Source organism: Schistocerca americana, chromosome 3 (genome assembly GCF_021461395.2).
Source record: "Schistocerca americana isolate TAMUIC-IGC-003095 chromosome 3, iqSchAmer2.1, whole genome shotgun sequence".
In the NCBI taxonomy this organism is placed as follows: domain Eukaryota; kingdom Metazoa; phylum Arthropoda; class Insecta; order Orthoptera; family Acrididae; genus Schistocerca; species Schistocerca americana.
This window is the reverse complement of record NC_060121.1, coordinates 123,247,736-123,260,778: the sequence shown is the minus strand read 5'-3', so window position 1 is coordinate 123,260,778 and position 13,043 is coordinate 123,247,736. Positions and strand designations below refer to the sequence as shown.

At 40.7% G+C, this 13,043-nt stretch overlaps 1 protein-coding gene across 3 annotated transcripts in view; it reads right to left on the bottom strand.

Moving 5' to 3' along the window:
* LOC124605260 (epidermal growth factor receptor substrate 15-like 1) overlaps window positions 1–13,043 on the bottom strand; it is a 183,136-nt gene that overhangs the window by 20,823 nt on the left and 149,270 nt on the right. The gene's annotated exons all lie outside the window — the stretch shown is intronic.

Here is a 13,043-nt window from a genome sequence, read left to right as displayed (position 1 = left end):
CAGACAGTGTGACAATGACCTTAGCACTACTGGCTGTCAGTAAAGTGACCTTCATTGAAGGTTCCCTTAACATAACAGCAGAACAGACACACTGACAGATGTGAACCGAACAATTCTGAACCCATGAGTGGCATCACATTTCCTCATACAAGTCCAGGTTCTGTGTACTACTGATGTATTTGTGTGTGGAGGGTCCAAGGAGAATAAACAGGGTGTATACATGGGCAAGGAAAAAAAAAAAAATTCCTGGATTTTTCGCGGATTTCCCGGTTGAAAATACACTTTCTCCCGGGTGAAAATACACTTTTCTCATGTTAGGTGACAGTATATTTTTCCTCAGCACTGTAAAACTTAACAAAACTTACGATGTTTACTGTTTTCTACACCAACGCAAAATTTTCCAGCACTTTAGAAAACGAAACTCAGGGGGAAAAAACACGTTTTGGAAAGACCTTTGATGTGCAGCAACATGTACGCTGCATTTTTTCGTGTTACGAAGGTATAAATTCGAATTCCACCAAACATCGCACGTTAATTTCCGAAGCATTGAAATAGAGATTGCAACATACTTTTGTAAGCTAGTCATAGCTCATGTCACGTGATCTCGCCAGCTGATGACAGCATAGGACACGTGATGTAGTCAACAAATAGCAAGATCACTCTCAAGTAGTGCGAACACACAAATAAGAAATGTTAATGGTTTAAATTAATATACACATATATAAGGAAAACAAACTTTCACATATAATATTGGTCTCTAAGATTAATAAGGTGCAAGAAGCTAAGCTTCCACATATAATGTTGCTCTTTTTGCGCGTGTTACACTTTAAGATACAGCACACAAATGTGCCAGAAAATTTTTTAATAATGACGTAAATGTCTGATCTTCTGGGCTCGAAATTCTTCTAGATGGTCATCCTCAAAGATTTGATTTTTAAATGACAGTCAAACGTTCAGTGATTTAAGAAATTCATCGTACATTCTCGCATATAGTTCATCTTTTGTAGAAGGAAATTTACTTTGAAAGTAACGCTTTTCAAATCACCATTTGCAATATTTTCCCGTGACCTGTTAGAAATTGGTTCGTTTCAGCAGTTGCCACACAGCACCAGATAACAGCCATCACTGCGCTTGCGCAGCTACAATGACACAGGAAGCCCATATGTTCGTTCATGTAAAACATTAAAAGATCTTGCATTATGTCGTAAAAGAAACAAGACATCAGAGGATACGTCAAGAGCACCGGAATTTCATGAACCATACAAAAATTGCATAATTCGGCTTAAAGTGCACATTCATATGTCCATATTTGGATGTAAATTCTCTTGAGTACCAGTACTGTATTACCTCACATTTGGTTCTTTATTATGGTATAAAGCCATACGAGTTAGAAGATGGAAAACGTGCACTTGAAATGCAGCGAACAGTTGAAACTAGTCAACAGTGTGAAATTAAACTCTTCGTTTCAAATAAATTGACTGCCTCAGCGCAAAAGATTAATAAAAGCCAAATCTCTTTAGCAAACCGACAAAAATAGCTTCATTGTTCTGCAAGGCGATTAATGCTTGACTGTCAAAGGTGGAAATAAAACCTGAAACTAACAACATATTTTAGCCTTCTGTAATTATGTGAACATATTTTAATTCATTTGGTAGCTCCTGGCCACAGAAATCTGTTTTGTTTTCATTTAATGTGAGAACAATTAATGAAGAGGAAACAGCACAATCACTAAACGTAAACACAGGTCATGTGGAGACTACCCACCTCCCCACTACAACTCAGATTGCTCTGTGCGTCAGCCCCGGATCTACGATATTTTTGAACCGGGACAATATTAGATAGTGGCGCCCAGCCACACATCTGTAGCCAGAAGCAGGAGAAGGTATTACTCATATGCGACTCAACTGCGCATGTGCAAGAGCTGCCCGCGACTGCTCAAATGAATCTAATGTAAACAGCTGTCACGTCACGCTCATCGGAGGCAATTTGTTGTTAGGAAGCTCAAAATGGCTCTGAGCACTATGGGACTTAACATCTGAGGTCATCAGTCCCCTAGAGCTTAGAACTACTTAAACCTAACTAACCTTAGAACATCACACACATTCATGCCCGAGGCAGGATTCGAACCTGCAACCGTAGAGGTCGCGCGGTTCCAGACCGAAGCGCCTAGTACTGCCCGGCCACACAGGCCAGCCTGTTAGAAAGCATTGCAAATTCTTCCTAAAGTCTTTGACACACTTTGCTGTTGGCAGACACTTGTATGAGCACTGTGTTTTGTTGTATATGGCGCTTTTCCTTTGTGACTTAAGTATTTTTTTTTCTTTTTTTCTCTCGTCCATGTTTTGTTGCTGCAGTATTATTCTGCAGAAGTGGGATACAGTAATATCCTTTGCTAGAGTATTGGTTCTTACCAGTCAGAATCACAAAATTTAACTGATAACCAAAACAATGAAAATTTCCTAGAATTCTAAAAAATTCCCGGGTTTTGCCCAGTTTTCTCTCGCACGAAAAAATTCCCGGGTTTTTCCTGGATCTCCCGGGTCGTGTACACCCCAACGAATGTTGTCATCTTGTATTCATAATGATCATTCTGCCCCAGCACTGATGTGATGGAGTGAGGTGTGCCTCTGGGTACGTAATGCAATCAGCTCTGGTATACCAGCCCATAATTTGTATGGAGGCACTAACATTTATTATATGTTAATGCCAGATCACCACAGATATCTCCATGATCTTTACACTCGAAAATCATGAGCCAACAGATGAGTTTTGTGTGTAACATTGGATAGAATTGGGTCCAGCGCTGTGACACTGTCGCAAAAAATGATTTACGGAGGTCAGTGAAATGATATTATCAGTTAATGAATATGAAGAACAGTACAAGTGATGGGAGATTGACAGGAGCCGGATAATAGCTGTGGTAGATATATTCTGCAACTCATTTTCATTCTGCAAACTGCAGCGACATTATCAGTGGAAAACTATGTAAAATAAAGGAAAGGCAACCACTCACCTATAATGCACTCGTGTGGTACACAGAAACGAGTAACAGAAAGCAGTATTCACATTAGCATTTGAGCTCTTCCACTTTCTCTAGTAAAAGTAAACATATTCACAAACAACCCAACATACACTCAAATGCACATTCCTATGGTTGCAATAGGACTGATTATTGGCTATCAGTTATTGAGGACAATTACCTGAGCAGATGGGAGTGGGGAGGGGTAGGGAAAGACACATGAACCAAGGTGGGACTAGCAGGATACTTTGAGGTAGGTCTTTATACAGATGACTCGGTGGCAGCACAACAAGACAAAATGAGTTCAGAGGCTAGAGCATATAACAAAAAAGAGAGATATGGAGAAAGAGGGGGAAGGGGGGTGAAGGGACAGAGAAAGAGAAAGAAGGAGAGATGCTATCATGACAATACAAACCATTGTCCTTCAATAGTTGGAACAGCATTCCCAGCACCATCTGAGAAAGCTGTTCCAGCCACTCCAGTGTTATGCCTGCATGAGATTACCTACAGCCAAGAATGAGCCTGCTATTCTGATCCAACAACTACATCAATCCCTCACAGCTCCTGATCATGCCTTCCTGACTTACTCCACCTTCCGTATCCACAAAAACTTCCTCCACCCTCCACGATACATATTGCTCCTGAGCACCCATCCAATAACACTGTTGTCAACCATTCTCCCAAAACTCTGACCTATCAGTACTTTCTAAAGGCCTCACCCTTAGCATCAAACCTAAGTTCAACCATGCTGGACTTGAAACAGACCTCCTCTCCTTTACTCATGTCCTGTAGTGAAAACATTTCTTTGCTACAAACTCCACTGACTATAGCCAACCAAACCCCCACAAAGAACCTTGTTTAAAACAGTTCCTATCTCCCTACAGCTGAGATCCTCGTCCTTTTTCACCCAGTCATCCCCAGGCTATCTTTCAGGAATTCCTCACTTTTAAATTGGCCTCACTTTCCTTTCCTAGATTCCTCCACAGTGAATCCAACATCACTCCTACGGAGCATGCAGCTATCTGTAACCTCAAAACCAATCCAGACCTTATCACCCTTCCAGCAGACAAAAGCTACATCACAGTGGTCATGAATTGCAGTAACTACATGGCTGAGGATCTCCGCCAACTTTCCAAAACCTCTGCATACTAACCTTACAACCATGATCTGCAACCCAGAAGTGGAATAGGACCTCCATCAGCTCCTTAAGGCCTTAGGTTCATCCCAAAACCTGACATCTAAATCCTCCTCCGTCCTCACACTAGCAACCCCTTACATTTCCCCAGTAATCCAAAACCAACCCCACATGTCACACCATTGTGGCTGGGTAGGATGCTCTTACAGAACAAATCTCTACCTTTGTTGAACAATGTCTCCAAACCATTGTCCATAGCGCCCCCCCCCCCCCCCCCCCCAACACTACAGTCAAGACACTGCTCACTTCCTTCACTGTCTTTCCACAGTTTGTGTCCCATTACCACCAGACTCGTTGTCGATCACTGTGGATGAGTCATCCCTAAACACCAACATCCCCTGTGCCCTTGGCCTTGTGGCCATGAAATATTACTTTTTCCAGTGTCCTCACGATACCAAAGCCACCACCTCTTTCCTAATTCATTACCTCTTTGCTAAAAATCCTAGCCAATCATATGCTGACCCACAATTATCTCATTTTCGAAGTCAAAATCTACACACAAATCTGTGGTGCTGCCATGGGTACTCGCATGGTATCATCCTATGCCAATTTATTTATGAGGTACCTGGAGGAATTCTTCCTATTCAGTCAAAAACTAAAACACATTCTCTGGCTGAGTCATTGCTGATATTTTCATGATCTGGACACATGGCAGGGACAATTTTAGCTCTTTCCTCAATATTTGCTTTCACATCCACCTCATACAGTATATCTCAATTCAACAAGCCACCTTCTAAATGAGAATCTTCACCTCCCACAAGGAATAATCACCAACTTAACCTCATATTTTACAGAGAAAAAGGCAAACTTCCAAGTTAACAGCTCTAGCAATCGACCCATTGCAAAATTTGGGCCATAATTCTGACAGTATCCAGTTATGACCTTTTAAAACTTTTGTGTGCACTGACTGTCAGCTGCTCCACCCCACTGCAGTTGCCCAATGTCGAGTGTGAAGTACAGTACAGTAGAGTGAGCAAGCTGTTTGTGAAATAGTGTTTTTATGTTGCTGACATGCTTTATTCCTCATGTCAAAGTGCACAGTTTCTAATCTGTAGCTGGTACCATAGATATCTTTGCTCTAAACATTTTTATGTTGTAATTAACAAACGCAGTGTGAATGGATTAGTATGTCATTAAAGATGTAGTGTAGCACTATTGGACTATTAACATTGCTGTTTTGTGTTATTTTCTTTGTATACTAAAGCCAGCACTGTTAAAGTGAAGTAAATTTGCGTGGATGCACTGTTCAACATGTCTGGCATGATTAAATTGTAAATTGAAAATCATTAATTTCGTTACATAATAATTCTTCAGTTGCTCAGGTTTATTCATTTTGATGTCTGCCCCCGGTAGCTGACTGGTCAAAGTGACGGATTGTCAATCCTCTGTGCGCGGGTTCGATTTCTGGCTGGGTTGGGGAATTTTCTCCGCCCAGGGACTGGGTGTTGTGTTGTCCTTATCATCATCATCCTATCATCCTCATCGACTGCAGGTCGCCGAAGTGGCGTCAAATTTAAAGACCGGCACCTGGCGAACGGTCTGCCCGACGAGGGGGGGGGGGGGGGGGGGGCCCTAGCCATACGATTGACTAAATAAATTCATTTTGATTTTGAGATGCACTTACAGCTGCAGGATATCAGTTTGAGAATACTGTTACAATAAAAACTGATTGTATAAGTTTGTAAGGTTGACATACATGGAGGTGATAAAGGCACAGGACAGAGAAATGCACATATATAGAAGGTGGTAGTATCATGCACACAACGTATAAAACAGAAGTGCATCAGCGATGCTGTCACTTGTATTAACATGATCCATGTGAAAAGGTGTCCGACGTGATAATGGCAGCATGACGGGAATTAACAGACTTTGAATACAGAACAGTAGTTGGAGCTCGATGCATGCGACATTCCATTTCAGAAGTTCAATATTCCAAGATCTACAGCGTCACAAGTGTGCCGAGAATACCACATTTCAGGCATTACCTCTCACTACGGACTATGCAGTGGCTGACGGCCTTCACTTAACAACTGAGAGCAGCAGCGTTTGCATAGAGTTATCAGTGCCAACAGATTAGCAACATTGCATGAAATAACTACAGAAATCAACGTGGAATGTACAACAAATGTATCCGTCAGGACTGTGTGGTGAAATTTGGCATTAATGGGCTATGCTAATAGCACGACATCACCTGCAGCACCTCTCCAGGGCTTGTGACCAAACTGGTTGGACCCTACACGAATGGAAAACCGTGGCCTGGTCAAATGAGTCCCCATTTCACCTGGTAAGAGCTGATGGTAGGGTTTGAGTGCGGTGCAGTTCTCACAAAGCTGTGGACCTAAGTTTTCAACAAGCTGCTGTGCAAGCTGGTGGTGGCTCCGTAATGGTGTGGGCTGTGTGTACTTGGAATGGACTGGGTCTTCTGATCCAACTGAACCAATCATTAACTGGAAATTGTCATATTCAGCTACTTGGATATCATTTGCAGCCACTCACAGACCTCACGTTCCCAAACAATGATGGAATTTTTGTGGTGACAATGTGCCATGTCATTGGGCCACAATTGTTTCTGATTGGTTTCACAAACATTCTGGACAACTCTAGTGAATGAGACAGTCAGCCAAGTCACCTGACAAGAATTCCATCAAACATTTATGGGACATAATCAAGATGTCAGGTATGTCCACCTCCTGCCTCCTCTCCCTCTGCCTTCAACATCCCATGAATAGGAGGGCTCTGTCAGTCTGCTGTACAGTAATTTGCACTTGGGCATTAGGCGGCTGCAATGGGGGCAGAGTGAGTGACAACAACTGATGTGCACAAAAGCTGTACTTTAAGGAGGTCATCATTGCCTACTATCAGAATTATGGCCCAAATTTTTGCACAGGATCAATTGCTGGGGCTGATATCCTACAAGTCTGCTTTTTTCTTTTTAAAATGCGAGGTCAAGTTGGTTACGGCTCCAAAAATACATCTGTTCATATCAAGCACACCAACCACCACAGCACCTCCACTCTGACAGCTGTTACCAGACCCACATACAAAAGTCACCTCCTCATAGCCTCACCATTTGTGGATAATGCTCTGCAGTGAAAAAAACAGGAGTCATTGAAAAGCCAGCTCATCTATAAACAGATATTTGATGTCATTTCCTCCTCTGACACCAGTAAACCTGTTAAATGGCCACTGAACAGCACTCCTCCACCAGCCAGTATCACATTGGCCTTGAAAAAGGCAACTGCATTATCACCACGGCTTCGACTACCTCTCATTGTGCCTCGAGATGAGTGATACCCTGCCCCTAAGTCCTACCATCACTCAAATACTGTTCTGCCAAGCACGCAGCATCCAGATTAACCTTGTACATCCCTAACCCAATCCTGCACCACAAGGGTCATTTTCTAGTGCCTGCTGCAGGGGCAAGATTTGTCCCGTACACCCACTGACCACTTCCTGCCACAGTCCAGGCACCCCCATTATACATCAGCTGTGCTGTAATTACTGTAGATCATTCTAAGTGAGCCTGGCAAGCGAACAACTGTCTACTCACATGAATAGATACTGCTAATCTATGGTAAACTGCAAACTTGACCATCCAGTTGCTGAACATGCTGCACATCGCAACACAAATGATTTCAGTAGCTGCTTCACTAGAAGGGCCATTTGGATACTCACTCCCTGCAAAAGTTTCTCTGAGGTACGCAGATGCGGACTGTGTCTCCAGCATAGGCTGCACTCTTGTTATCCGCCTGACCTAAACCTTCACTAACTTGTTTCTCATTCCTTCTCCCTACACTCTCCTGTCCACATCCTTCCTTCATCATACAGATGGTGTACTGCCTTCTCCCATCACCCAGCACTTCCCATCCCCCCTCCCCCCAGAAGTGGTGAGCAAGTAGTCTGGTGGTAATGGAAGAGGAACTGTGGAAGGGAGGTGAGTAGTGTCATGAATGTATGATTGGAGGTTACAGACAATAGTCTGCAGGGGTTGGTCAATCAAGGCAGAGGTTCATTCTGTAGGAGCACTGTATCTGTTTTAGACAAGGTTTTGTGTGTGTGTGTGTGTGTGTGTGTGTGTGTGTGTGTGTGTGTGTGTGTGTTGGGCGGGGTGGGGGGAGGGGGTGTGTGTGTGTGTGTTGGGCGGGGTGGGGGGAGGGGGTGTGTGTGTGTGTGTGTGTTGATTTGCTGTTGTCAGTGGGGTGTGTGGTGAAGAAATGTTTCCACCACAGGAAACAAGTAAAAAAAAGAAGGTTCTTTACAAGTACAGCATGGTTGAGTTTACATTTTAGGTGAATGGTGAGGCCTTTAGAAAGTACGGGGACTTCTGCAGAGGTCAGAGTTTTGGCAGGAAAGTTGACAACAGTGTTACTGGATGGGTGCTCAGGATAGCTGTGTTTCAGGGAGGGTGGAGAAATTTTTTGTGGATATGGAAGGTGGAGTAGGTCACATAGGCATGGTCACGGGGCTGAGGAATTGATGGAGTGGTTGCATACATACATTAATTCTCGTTCCATAGATTACGAATACGACATTTCGTAATAATGCGGAACGTGTCACTTTATTATAAGTTTTCTTTACACAAAATAAATATTTTTTTACAGTTACTACATATCTAAGAATTCATCTATTGAGTAGGAGTTGTAATTCAGAAATTCTTTTAATTTGCTTTTACATGTTGGTTGGCTATCTGTCAGACTTTTAATACTATTTGGCAAATGACCATCAATTTTTGTGGCAGCATAGTTCATCCCTTTCTGTGTCAAAGTGAGATTTTATCCAGAATACTGAAGATCATCATTTCTTCTAGTGTCGTAGCTATGCACTTCGCTGTTATTATTCAATTGGGATGGGTTATTAATGACAAATTTCATTGGCGAATATACGTATTGCGAAGGGACTGTGAATATCTAGAGTTCCTTAAATAAATGTCTGCAAGGTGATCTTGGGTGGGCTCCAGCTATTATTCTGATTACATGCTCTTGTGAAACGAATACTTTCTCTCTTAATGACAAATTGCCCCAAAATATGATGCCATATGAAAGCAGTGAATGAAAATAGGCATAATAGGCTAATTTACTGGTATGTTTATCACCAAAATTTGCAATAACCCTAATAGCATAAGTAGCTGAACATAACCGTTTCAGCAGATCGTCTATGTGTTTCTTCCAATTCAATTTCTCATCAATGCACACACCCATAAATTTTGAGTATCTTGCCTCAGCAACAGACTTCTGTTCATAGTCTGTATTGATCAATGGTGTTATTACTGTACAGAATTGTATAACCATGTTTCCTCAAAATTTAGTGCGAGTCCATTTGCAGAGAACCACTTAATAATTTGCTGAAATACATTATTTGCAATTTCCTCAGCTGATTCCTGCTTGTTGGATGTGATTACTATACTTGTATCATCAGCAAAGAGAACTAGCTTCGCATCTTCATGAATATAGAGAGGCAAGTCATTAATATATACCAAGAACAATAAGGGGCCCAAGACTGAACCCTGTGGGAAACCACTCTTGACACATCGCTAGTTAGAGGACTCTGGAGGTTTTTGCAGACTATCTGTATTGTTAGTTTCAACCTTCTGCATTCTTTCAGTTAAGTATGAATTAAAACATTTGTGCGCTGTTCCACTCATACCACAATACTTAAGCTCATCTAGAAGAATTTCATGATTCACACAATCAAAAGCCTTTGATAGATCACAAAATATCCCAATGGGGTGATATTTGGTTATTCAATGCATTTAATATTTGATCAGTAACAGTGTTTATAGCATTTTCTGTTGAGAAGCCTTTCTGAAAACCAAATTGACATTTTGTTAGTACTTCATTTTTACAAATATGTGATGCTACTCATGAATACATTACTTTTTCCAGAATTTTGGATAAAGTTGTCAGAAGTGAGATTGGTTGGTAGTTGTTAGCATCAGATCTATCCCCTTTTTTATGCAATGGTTTAACAATAGCGTATTTCAGTCTATCTGGAAACTTGCCCTATTTCAGTGAGCTATTACATGTGTGTCTGAGAATCATACTTATTTGTTCGGAACAAGCTTTTAGTACTCTGTTGGAAATGCCAATTTATTATTTTCCTAATTTCAGTAGGAGAGCTGGGTTGAATTTCAATTTTATCAAATTGCATAGGTACTGGCTTTTCCATATACTGCCTTCCATTTTCTAATGAATAGCTGGATCCTATTTTCTCTACAACACTTAAAAGATGATTATTAAAAATGTTTTCTACTTCTGACTTCTTGTTAACAAACTTTTCATTGTGTTTTACAGAAATACAGTCTTTCTGTGCTCTCGGTTGCCCTGTTTTCCCATTTAACAATATTCCAAATAGTTTCAATTTTATTATCAGACGTGCTAATCTCAGACATAATGTACATACTTCTGGACTTTTTAATAACTTTTCTTAATACAGTGCAGTAGTTTTTATAATGTTTCACTGTTTTGGAATTATTACTCCTCCTAGTTGTAAGATACATTTCCCTTTTCTGTTTACAAGATATTTTTATCCCTTTAGTAAGCCATGGCTTTTTACATGGTTTCTTACAATTATATTTCACTGTTTTCTTAGAGATATTGTTTTCAAATATACTCACAAAGGTATCATGAAATAGGTTAAATTTTAAATTAGCATCATGTTCCCTGTACACCTCATCCCAGTCTGTAGCATATTCTTCCTAAAATTTTGAATTGTTAAATCGTTAATTGAACACACTAATTTGGAGGACTGTTTTGCATTACTGTAACTAGCTGTGCATCATGATCAGACATACTATTCTTAACAGGAAAAGTTTTTGATTAAATTTATCTTGGTCAATGAAAACATTATCTATCACTGTGCTGTACCACCTGAGTAGGAAAATCAATAACTGATGTCAAATTGAAAGAACCAAGTTATACTTCAAGGTCAAGCTTTCTATCAGACACTTTCAGAAACTCTACATTGAAATCCCCACAAACAATAATTTGCTTTCCTCTGTCTGACAGATAGCACAACAAAGAATCCAAGTTTTTCAAAAATAGTTGAAAATTTCCCAATGGGGACCTATACACGGCTACAATTATAAAAGTGCCATTATTTAGTTTAAGCTCACATGCACATGCTTCTAAATGTTGCTCCATGCAAAAATTTTTATTTTCCAAATTTTTCAGACTATGACAAATTTTAACATATACGACAACTCCTCCTCTCTCCATAGTGTCTCTACTTACATGTGCTGAAAGCTTATACCCACCTACATTTACCATTTCCATACCTGTCACTATACAATGTGCAGACAGGCATAGTACATCTGTTCCACCCTCAGATTCTGAATCTTCTAAGCAAACAAGAAGCACATCTACTTTGTTTTTTAATCCTCTGATATTCTGATGCAATATGTAAACATTATTTCTCACTGTGCTTTTATGTGAATCTTGTGAGACACTAACATTATGTTTCACTGTACTGTTATGAGAATCTTGTGATATTTTCACATCTTTAGTACTGGCCTGTCTGAACTTCTCATTAAGCCTAATTTCAATTAATGTAGGATGATTGGACACTGATCTTAGCCAAAAAAAACTACTTCCATGAGTTTTAGTGACCCACACCCTCCCCCAAAGATCTTGCTACCATCCCAGGCAGTTTACCCTTCCCTTTCCTACTGAGTTGCAGGCCATGTCTTGTGAAGTTCCACCTACCAATACCATCAACAGGAACCAAATCTATGCCTGACAAAGTAGCTGCCCGAAGCAGCTTATCTAACTCCATATAGACCCTCCTGACAGAGCTGTTCAATTGGGGCTGATCATTACTGCATGAAAGTAGGAACCAAGCCAACATCTGTATGGTTTGTTGCAGATGCTACGTTTGCCAGGTCATACTCAATATTGTAGCCCTGATCTCTATCAATACTGTTTCCCACTCCACTAACTACCACAACATGATCCTGCTTTGTAAAATCCTAGCACAATGATCCTACATCCTCTATCACTTGGCTAAGACATGCACTGGGCTTGAAAATACTTGTTACCTGGTACCTGTCACCTAATTTTTCTTGCAAGATCTGGCACACACCTCTTCCATGGCTACTATCTAACAACAGCACTTTCCTCCTACTTTCTACATTTTTTGACAGCTGGTTTCCCAGTGGAAGTCTGTTGAGTGCTGATTACACTTACATCTACTTGAGCCTCTTCCTTAGCTGACTGAGGTAGCAAGGCAAATATATTGTTTGCGCCAATGATGAAACTGTCAGATAGTGTTCTCTTTCTGTGGCTCTGTTCCTTGCTACCACTTTCCACCTGTCTTCACCCTCCTCCCCCTTAACCTCATCAGTTCCTCCCTAGCACTATCCAGTTCAGCCTGAAGGGCTCTAATCTTCTCTTCCTGTTCTGCTATTTTCCTATCCCTTGAACATAATCTGCAATACCATGGAAGAGACCCATTTACTTCCCCGATTCCCATGCCACTACATTCACCCCAATGTAACCATCTGCCACAACAGCTGCACAGAACCCCAGAACTGACTTTCCTATGGCAGTTCAAACACTTCTCACTCATGGTTGTTTACAATATTTTTAAAAAATTTATCAAGGCAATAACAGTAATATTCTATTAACTACAGATCACATGAGTGAGTGAAGTTATGTGGTACACTAATATACATGTATACTATTAATATAATAACATAATGCAGTTAGACTAATGTTAAAAATCAGAATTTGTATTCCCGAAAAATTAGGCCTAACATAGTGTATGTGTGATACATACTTTATGCGTATTAAAAGGAAATAAATGATAGAACTTAAAACTTTTAATTCTCTGAGT